The sequence below is a fragment of the Mus caroli genome, chromosome X (genome assembly GCF_900094665.2).
Source record: "Mus caroli chromosome X, CAROLI_EIJ_v1.1, whole genome shotgun sequence".
Lineage (NCBI taxonomy): Eukaryota > Metazoa > Chordata > Mammalia > Rodentia > Muridae > Mus > Mus caroli.
The window spans coordinates 127,078,389-127,087,292 of NC_034589.1; the positions used below are offsets into that span (position 1 = coordinate 127,078,389).

Consider the following 8,904-nt stretch of genomic DNA (forward strand, 5'->3'; position numbering starts at 1 on the left):
CGGCAGGAAATAATCAAACTCAGGGGTGAAATCAACCAAGTGGAAACAAGAAAAACTATTCAAAGAATCAACCAATCAAGGAGCTGGTTCTTTGAGAAAGTCTTAGCCATTTTTATTTTCCAACATGAAACACACAACATTCAGTCATTCAGAAAATGAAACAAAACACACATGAATTGACACGTGAATGGATTGGTGCACCAAACATAGACAATATAAAGAGGGTAGAGAACTTCTCCTGTAGGGGCCAGAGAGAAGGCCAGACATCTCCGGATTTCCCTGTGTCCCTGGGTGTCTCGTCCAACTCGACCAACAAGGAAAACACAACCACCGGTTCTTCTTAAAGCAGTTTACTCAGGCAGCTTCTTTCTTAAAATCCCCCAGCCTCTCTGGTTATAAGTGTTTTTCTCCACTCCAGCCACAACCACGCCCCCACCAACCACCAAAGGTCACATCACCTCACCAGGCAGGCTTGCTCAGCTAATCAGGGATTAAGGGCAGGCCATCCACCAAACATGGGTTTGTTTACTGCCTGGAGCAGATTTCCATCTGGCTGGCCAGGAAGTCCAGAATGGCTCCCCACACCTGGGAGATTTCTTTGCCTGATGCAGTCCTTGACTGCGGACAACCACCTGGTTTGAAGTTTCTAGTCCCACACATATTTCGCTGCCAAATCCTAAGTGGAATCAGCGCTTAGTCAGCACTGTTCCAACTTAGCCCTTATCCTATCACACTTCCAGAAACACTTTAAAAAATGAAGTTTAAAACCAGCACTAGCATAAATACCTGTTCCTCACAGTGTCCAATATGATCTTCTTATTCTTCCCTTCTCATGTCCAATACGATCTTCTTATTCTTCCCTTCTCGTGGAGCTCCACACAAGATAGTGATCTCTCAGTGTTTTCCCACCATTTCCAAGTCCCTGGTTCGGGCACCAATCTGTAGTAGTAGTTAGTCGGCCCACAGACTACCTGAACCAGGTATTCCTGGAAGGCAGGCTGTGGCTGAAAGAGAGAGATACTAGATGGTGAGAAAAGAATGAAGCCAAGACAGGTTTTCTCTGACCAAGGAACTTGAGTTTACTAAGAGACTTTGCTTAAAAGCGGGAAGGCCCATCCCCCCACAAGTCCATCCTGGGTACTTTGTTGCCATGCTCTCAGCACTTGGTCAACAGGTTGTTGCTTCTTCGGGAATGTCTCAGGAAGACAGGTTCAGCCTCTCCACAGGTAGCATCTCTGAGAAGAGCAGGGTGGTTGACACTTCAAAGAGAGCCAGCCAAGTCAGAAAGCTGCACTGAAGGTGGCCCCACCTCAGTGGTGACAAGGTCTGTACCAGACTGCTTCAGGCTGGGGAGGCTACAAGTGTCTTTGTTATTGCTTTGCTTTGTTTTGTTTTTCTTGTAGGTCAAGTTTGCTACAAACTTGTGATCCTTCTACTTCAGATTTTGAGTGCTAGAGATACAGCATGTTAGAACAGGGCACTGTCCTTTAAAGCAGATCCCACACTGAAAGAATCAGGCCATGCATCCCTGAAGCTCTCTCTGAAATAAAGAGTTAAGAATAGTTTTGTGATGTGGAATAACATCAGCTAATGTCTTAGGGTAGATGTAACACACACAGTCCCACAATTCACAGATATTTCTCTATTGAAAGCCAGGTGTGATCTGAACCATGGTCTTCAAAATGCAGTGTTCATGGTCTTGAGAGGTCATATAAAGTAGGACATTGAGTTTTTATCTATTGGAGATCCTGAGAATTACATAGTAGTCTGACACTTCTCTGTGGCATACATAATGGAGGTACAGCACACCTTTGCTAGATAATGACTCTGGCTGTAGAAAGACCAGCAGCAGACCTGGTCATTTATGGTGTCCTTGACAAAGAGTACCCACCCTCTCTTAATCAAGGGATCACTTATCAAAACTCCATTTTTTCCATCAAGTCCCCATAGCTGCTGCTGTGGGACTACTTGTTATTATTTCTATTATACAGATTGTTCGCTGCAGGCTTGGCCATAGATTCAATAAACCTGTTCTCTTCCCTCAAGCATATGATGATGGGAATGTTGCCCATAGGCTGGTGGGAGTCTTTCTTGTCCTGCATAGCAATCTGGAACACTTTTAAAAGCCCTTGGATGAGATAATATTTTGCTTTAGCCATCAATTCCTAGCTTTTTGATGTTTTGAGGGAAGATTTTAATGTCATGTCAGAAGTAGTTCAAAATTGTGTCATGCTACTCTTCACACTGATCTACAATGATCCAAAAGTCATTGTCAGCACCTCCATATATCCAGTGAACATAGGCTTAAGTATGGTGGTATAGTACAGAGAGATGTCCACATTGAGTTTTTTGCACTTGTTGCCCAGACAACATCCCTTCAAGTAGCATAGCTTTTACTTAGCTCCTGAAGCTGGATACAGACAGGTTCCTCCTGATCTCCTACTGCTGGAAGATAACCAAAGGGCAGGAGGTATGTTTGGAAGGCTCAAAGTTGTCTGAATGAGAAAACAATGAGTGGCTTATAGAGCACCATGCTTACTGCATGTTTGTGGGGAGAATCTCCTCTCATCCTAGTAGCAAATAGACTCTGTGTAATCACTGGCCTGTGGCCATCTGTTTTCCTGCAGTCTTGGCTGTCAATTCATATCTTGCTTCCCCAGACTCCTCTGAGTATATTGCTCTATCCATCTAAGGATGCTATCTAGGGAACACACTCTTCTTTGTAATTTTTAGTATTGTTTCTTTGCTTTTTATTTCTGATATCTTCATTATGATAGGTTGTAGGGAGGTTTTTCTCAGGTGATATCTATGTGGGCTTGTAAATATATGCTTGGTGTCTATTTGTCTAAGGTAAGGAAATTCCTGGCTATAACTTCATTCAACTGGTGGTCTAGGTTATTTGAACTTTAGCTCAGCTTTTTCTTCTCTTCTTCTTTTTCTTCTCAAAACACTTAGTTTTGGTGTTCTGAGTATATTCCAGACTTCTTGGAAGTTTGTTCATGCTCAATGATTGTTTCCTTTACCTATGTCCTATTAATTCCCCAACCTTGTCATACATTTTTTATATTCATTCTACTTAATCATATCTGCTGATAATGATTTATAAAGTGCCATTTTTGATTGGTAGATTCATTTACAGAATGTGGCTCTGTTTCTTTTAAGTCTCTCATTTTTCATCCTTAAATTTTTCTCCAAGGTTTTAAGCTTTTCATTCACATTATTGTTCACTTTGTTTACTTTGGTGACTTTCTTATTTGCCTCTTGAAATTATTATATAATTTTCCCTAGATTTTTTTAGACATTTTCTTTATTTGCATTTCAAATGCTATCCCCAAAGCACCTTATGACCTCCCCTCCGTGCTACCCAACACAACTGTTCCTACTTCCTGGACCTGGGATTCCCCTGTACTGGGGCATATGATCTTTGCAAATCTGAGGGCCTCTCCTCCCATTGATGACTGACTAGGCCAACCTTTGATACATATGCAACTAGATACATAGTTCTGGAGAGTACTGATTTGTTCATATTGTTGATCCTCCTATAGGGTTGCAGACCCCTTTAGCTCCTTGGGTACTTTCTCTAGCTTCTTCATTAGGGGCCTTGTGTCCCAACCAATAGATGACAGTGAGCATCCACTTATGTATTTGCCAAGCACTGGCATAGCCTCACAAGTGATAGCTATGTCAGGGTCCTATCAGCAAAAATCTTGCTGACATATGCAATAATGTCTTGGTTTAGTGGTTCTATATGGGATGGATCCCCAAGTGGGGCAGACTCTGGATGGTCCTTTCTTTTGTCTCAGCTCCAATCTTTATCTCTGTGACTATTTCATGGGTATTTTGTTCCCCTTTCTAAGAAGGAGCGAAGTATCCACTTGTTTGTCTTCCTTCTTCTTAAATGTCATGTGCTTTGCAAATTGTATCTTGGTTAGTCTAAGTTTCTGGGCTAATATCTGCTTATCAGTGAGTGCTTATCATGTGTGTTCTTTTGTGATAGGGTTACCTCACTCAGGATGATATAGTCCATATCCCTCCATTTGCTTACAAATTTCATAAATTCGTTGTTTTTAATTGCTGATTAGTACACCATTGTGTAAATGTACCACATTTTCTGTATCCATTCCTCTGTTGAGGGACATGTGGGTTCTGTCCAGCTTCTGGCTATTATAAATAAGGCTGCTATGAACATAGTGTAGCATGTGTCCTTATTACATGTTGGAGCATCTTCTAGGTATATACCCATGAGAGGTATTGCTGGATCTTCTGATAGTACTATGTCCAATCTTCTGAGGAACCGTCAGACTGATTTCCAGAGTGGTTGTACCAGCTTGCAATCCCACCAACAATGGAAAAGTGTTCCTCTTTCACCACATCCTTGCCAGCATCTGCTGTCACCTGAATTTTTGATCTTAGTCATTCTGACTGGTGTGAGGTAGAATAGCAGGGTTGTTTTGATTTGCATTTTTCTGATGATTAGGGATGTTGAACAACTTTTCAGGTGCTTTTCAAACATACAGTATTCCTCAGTAAAGAATTCCTTGTTTAGCTCTGTACCCCATTTTAATAGGGTTATTTGGTTTTCTGGAGTCCATCTTCTTGAGTTCTGTATATATATTGAATATTAGTCCCCTTTCTGATTTAGGATTAGAAATTCTCAGTCTGTTTATTTGACTCTTCTTGTTGACCTTTACAGTGTTTTATCATTAGGGCTTTGTGGTCTTTTTCTGACATTTATGGTCTCTCATTGTTTTTGTTTTCTAGTCTTGAGAAGCCAGACGCCATGAACATGTGGGATTATGCTAATGGATACTTCCCTTAATTTTTGTATTTTTGAGTGTGTTTTGTTTTCATATTCTGAGGTGTATGTATCCTCTGGTTTGTCACTGTTATTCTTCTCAAGTGTTTGGTTTGTATATTTTATTTTAATTAAGTCCTCAGGGCAGGATGATTTTTCTTGAATTTATTTTCAGAGATAATGTTAACTTCAGGAACACCTCTAATGGTTTGACATAAGTTTCAATGTTAGCTGCAGTAAAAGATTGAATAAGATTTGGAGACAATAACATCAGTGTCCTGGTTTGGAGCAATATGGTAAATTTAAGTGGTTAAGTGAATGTAGTGTCAAGTGTGAGATGAAAAAAGTCAGAATGGAACCAAAAAGGATACATACAAGCTATAAGTTACACACCAACTGAACTCTTAAAATGCAAATCTATACATATATAGAGACATATATATGTGTGTATATATGTATATATATATGAAATATTTTTAAAAATTAACTATGAAATTTATATAGAAAGAGAACAAAAATAAAAATGTAAGGATATATATGAACAGTTAATTGCAAAGGAAATTTATGTTCCCAGCCAGTGTTTTTTTCTTATTTATGGGAACAGACTGTGTTTATGTTTCTTTTATATGTCCATATTCTTCACATACTTCCTATGACCCACAGATTTCCTTCCTATTATGGCTGAGGTAAGAATTATCGAGGACCATTTATCTTCAGACATTCTTGCTACCTGTCTGCTATCACCAAAATCCGTTTAACTTGAGGTCTGTTGCATACTCCACATAAAACAACACATTTTCCTTTTTGCCCACAAACTTACTGAGACTCCATTCAAAACACACACACACATGCGCACACACACACATGCACACACACACACAAACAAAACACACACACATACACATACAGAGAGAGAGAGAGAGAGAGAGAGAGAGAGAGAAAGAGAGAGAGATACAAACAATATTAGAGTAAAATAACCAATTCAATTTTTTAAAATGGGGAACAGAGCTAAACAGAAAATTCTCAACAAAGGAAACTTGAATGACTGAGAAACACTTAAAGCTTGTTCAAATTCCTTAGTCATCAGGGAAATGCAAATCTAAACAACCCTGAGATGTTACTCCTCTCACAATGACTAAGATAACAGTGATAGCACATGCTAGCAAGGATGTAGAGCAATTGGAACACTTCTCCATTGCTGGTGAGATTGCAAACTTGTACAATTGTGTAAATCAATTTGTCAGTTTCTCAGAAAATTGGGAATAATTCTACCTTAAGAACCAACTCTACTGCTCCTGGGAATATACCCAAAAGATACACCACTATAACACAAGGAAACTTGTACAACTATGTTTATGGCAGCTTTATTTTACAGGCAGAAACTAGACTTAACCCACATGTCCTTCAACTGAAGGATAAAGAAAATGTGGTATATCTACACAATGAAATTATATTTGTGATTAACAAGAATATCATGAACTTTGTAGGCAAATGGATGGAACTTGAGACTACGATGCTAAGTGAGCTAACCAAGACCCAAAAAATACATGCACAATATTTACTCAATTTATAAGTGGATATTAGCTATAAAATACAGGATAACCATGCTACACCCCACAGATCCAAAGAAGATAAACAAGAAGGAAGTCCTAAAATGGGTTGTTCAAATTTCACTTAGAAGAAGGAATAAAATTGTTGGAAGAGGAAGATGGAGGGAGGACAGGAACAAGTGGCAGAGGGGATTGGAAGGATTATGGGGGCAGGGCAAGGGGTTCAGGATCAAGTGAGGGAAGAGACAGTGGAGATGTCTAGATGGCCTTGAGAGTGAAGGAAAATCTCCAACTGACAGGGTTGAGGTATCTCAAGGACTTGGCAAAGACCTGAGATAAGGGAGGCTTCCAAGAATCAAAGTGGGTGACTTAGGTGAGAATCTCAGCATTGGGGATATTGAACATGTAGCTAAGCAGGAACCCCAGTGAAGTGATAGGGACACTAACCCACCCATAAAACTTTCAACTCCAAATGTATCCTCCCTATAAAAATTCAGGCACAGGGGATGGAACAGAGACTGAGAGGATGGCCAACCAAAATTCAGCCCAACTAGAGTCCTATCCCATGGGCAAGAGCCAATTCCAGACACTATTAATGATATTCTGTTATGCTTGCAGACTGGAGCCTAGCATAAATGTCCTCTGAGAGGCTCCACCTAGCAGCTGACTCAGTCAGATACAGACACCCAGGACTGAAATATGGATGGTGTGCTTAGAGACCATTATGGAAGACTTGGGGTAAGGACTGAGAGCTTCAAAGGAAATAGTAACTCCACAGGAAAACCAACAGTGTTAACTAACTGGAACCCTTGCAGCTCTGACCCATCTAACAAAGAAGATACACATGCTGGACCTTGATTCCCCCCCCCCATAGTTAGAAGATGTAGCTCAGTCTTCATGGGGGTCCTCAACAACTGGAGCAGGGGCTATTCTTAAAGCTGTTAGCTGTCTGTGGATTCCATTCCCCCAATGTGGGTATCTTGTCTGACCACAGGGGGAGAAGAAGTGCCTAGTCTTGCAGAGATTTGATGTGCCAGGGTGGGAGGATACCAAGTGGGTAGGCTTTACTCTCCCAAATATGAGAGACGGGGATGAGGGATGGAGAAGGAACTGTGTGAGTTTGACTGGTACTGGGGACAGCAATCAGGATGTAACATGATTTTTTTTAAAGGAACATCAAGAACAGAATAAAAAAAAAAGAATGTATAATTTAATTTAAAATTGATGGGAGTTGATATTGATATTTCCTAGCAAAAACCTAGCATCAGCTATTTTTTCATATAGTTAGAAAACTTAACATCTAGTGCTCTTTAGAAAGGGAGTTCTAAAATGCCTGATACAGAATACAAGTCTATAAATGCAAGTGAAAGCTTCAGGGAACAGTAACTCTAAGGAAGTTGATGCCACAAGTTTCTCAATATTTTGATGTTCTGTATACCTGAGAGAGGGTAAAGAGCTGCAATTGTAGGACTCATCGACATGATTCTGCATTATATTGCATAAGTTTGACTGTGTATAAGGACAATTTCTACCTCTAGAAGAGGATTTGTATGTAATTTCCAAAGCAACTTTATTGTTGATAGATCTTACTTTTCTTTCTATTATTACTTTTAGGGGTAAAATTACTCTGTGCCTGCTATAGTGTGTGTATGTGTGTGTGTGTGTATGTGTGTGTGTGTGTGTGTGTGTGTGTGTGTGATTTGTTTCTAGTCCCATTGTCTATATTTTCTTCTTGGACATATCTAAGAGACTTAAACAGTATGTGATCTAGTTTTCTGTGCCAAGTTAAATATGGGGTCCAAGAGCAATGATAACTTTCTAGGTATTTATCATTTTATGACTTTAAGAAATGCCTCTTTGCCCATATAGGGTATCAGTAGGCCAAATATATTCCAATCGGGTCAAGTTTATTGAGGTTACATACAGGAGTACATAATGATATGTGAATGATTCTGATCAGCAAAAAATCCCAACCCAAACTAGGTAATGAAATATGTATCCCTGTAAATTTAAGTCCAACTTTCAAGTACCCCTGCCACTGAATTATTCTTACAGTTTTTTATATTTCCTTGCCAAACGGCTTTGTGGAGATTGAAACTTTCTGAGATTACTTGGTCCCGCAACTTACATCATCTTAGTGTTAAAACTTGGTGTCATCCTTAAGGTGGCTAAATATACCTGTGAGGGATTAATTTTCTTTTTTTTCAGTGAGCCCTTGGATATCTTCTTTTATTATACACTTCTTCTGTTTTTTTTTGTTTGTTTGTTTGTTTCTTTGTTTGTTATGTTTTTTGTTTTTTTTTAATTTATTTTTATTAGGTATTTTCCTCGTTTACATTTCCAATGCTATCCCAAAAGTCCCCCATACCTACCCCCCCAATCCCCTACCAACCAATCCCCCATTTTGGCCCTGGGGTTCCCCTGTACTGGGGCATATAAAGTTTGCAAGTCCAATGGGCCTCTCTTTGCAGTGATGGCCGACTAGGCCATCTTTTGATACATATGCACCTAGAGACAAGAGCTCCCTGGTACTGGTTAGTTCACATTGTAGTTCCACTT

General features: G+C 39.7%; 1 protein-coding gene and 1 pseudogene across 1 annotated transcript in view; one reads left to right on the forward strand and one right to left on the reverse strand.

The window, feature by feature from the left end:
- Nucleotides 1–8,904, forward strand: part of Il1rapl2 (interleukin 1 receptor accessory protein like 2) — a 1,226,021-nt gene that overhangs the window by 798,491 nt on the left and 418,626 nt on the right. The window lies entirely within an intron of this gene.
- Nucleotides 1,756–4,027, reverse strand: LOC110287029 (annotated as a pseudogene).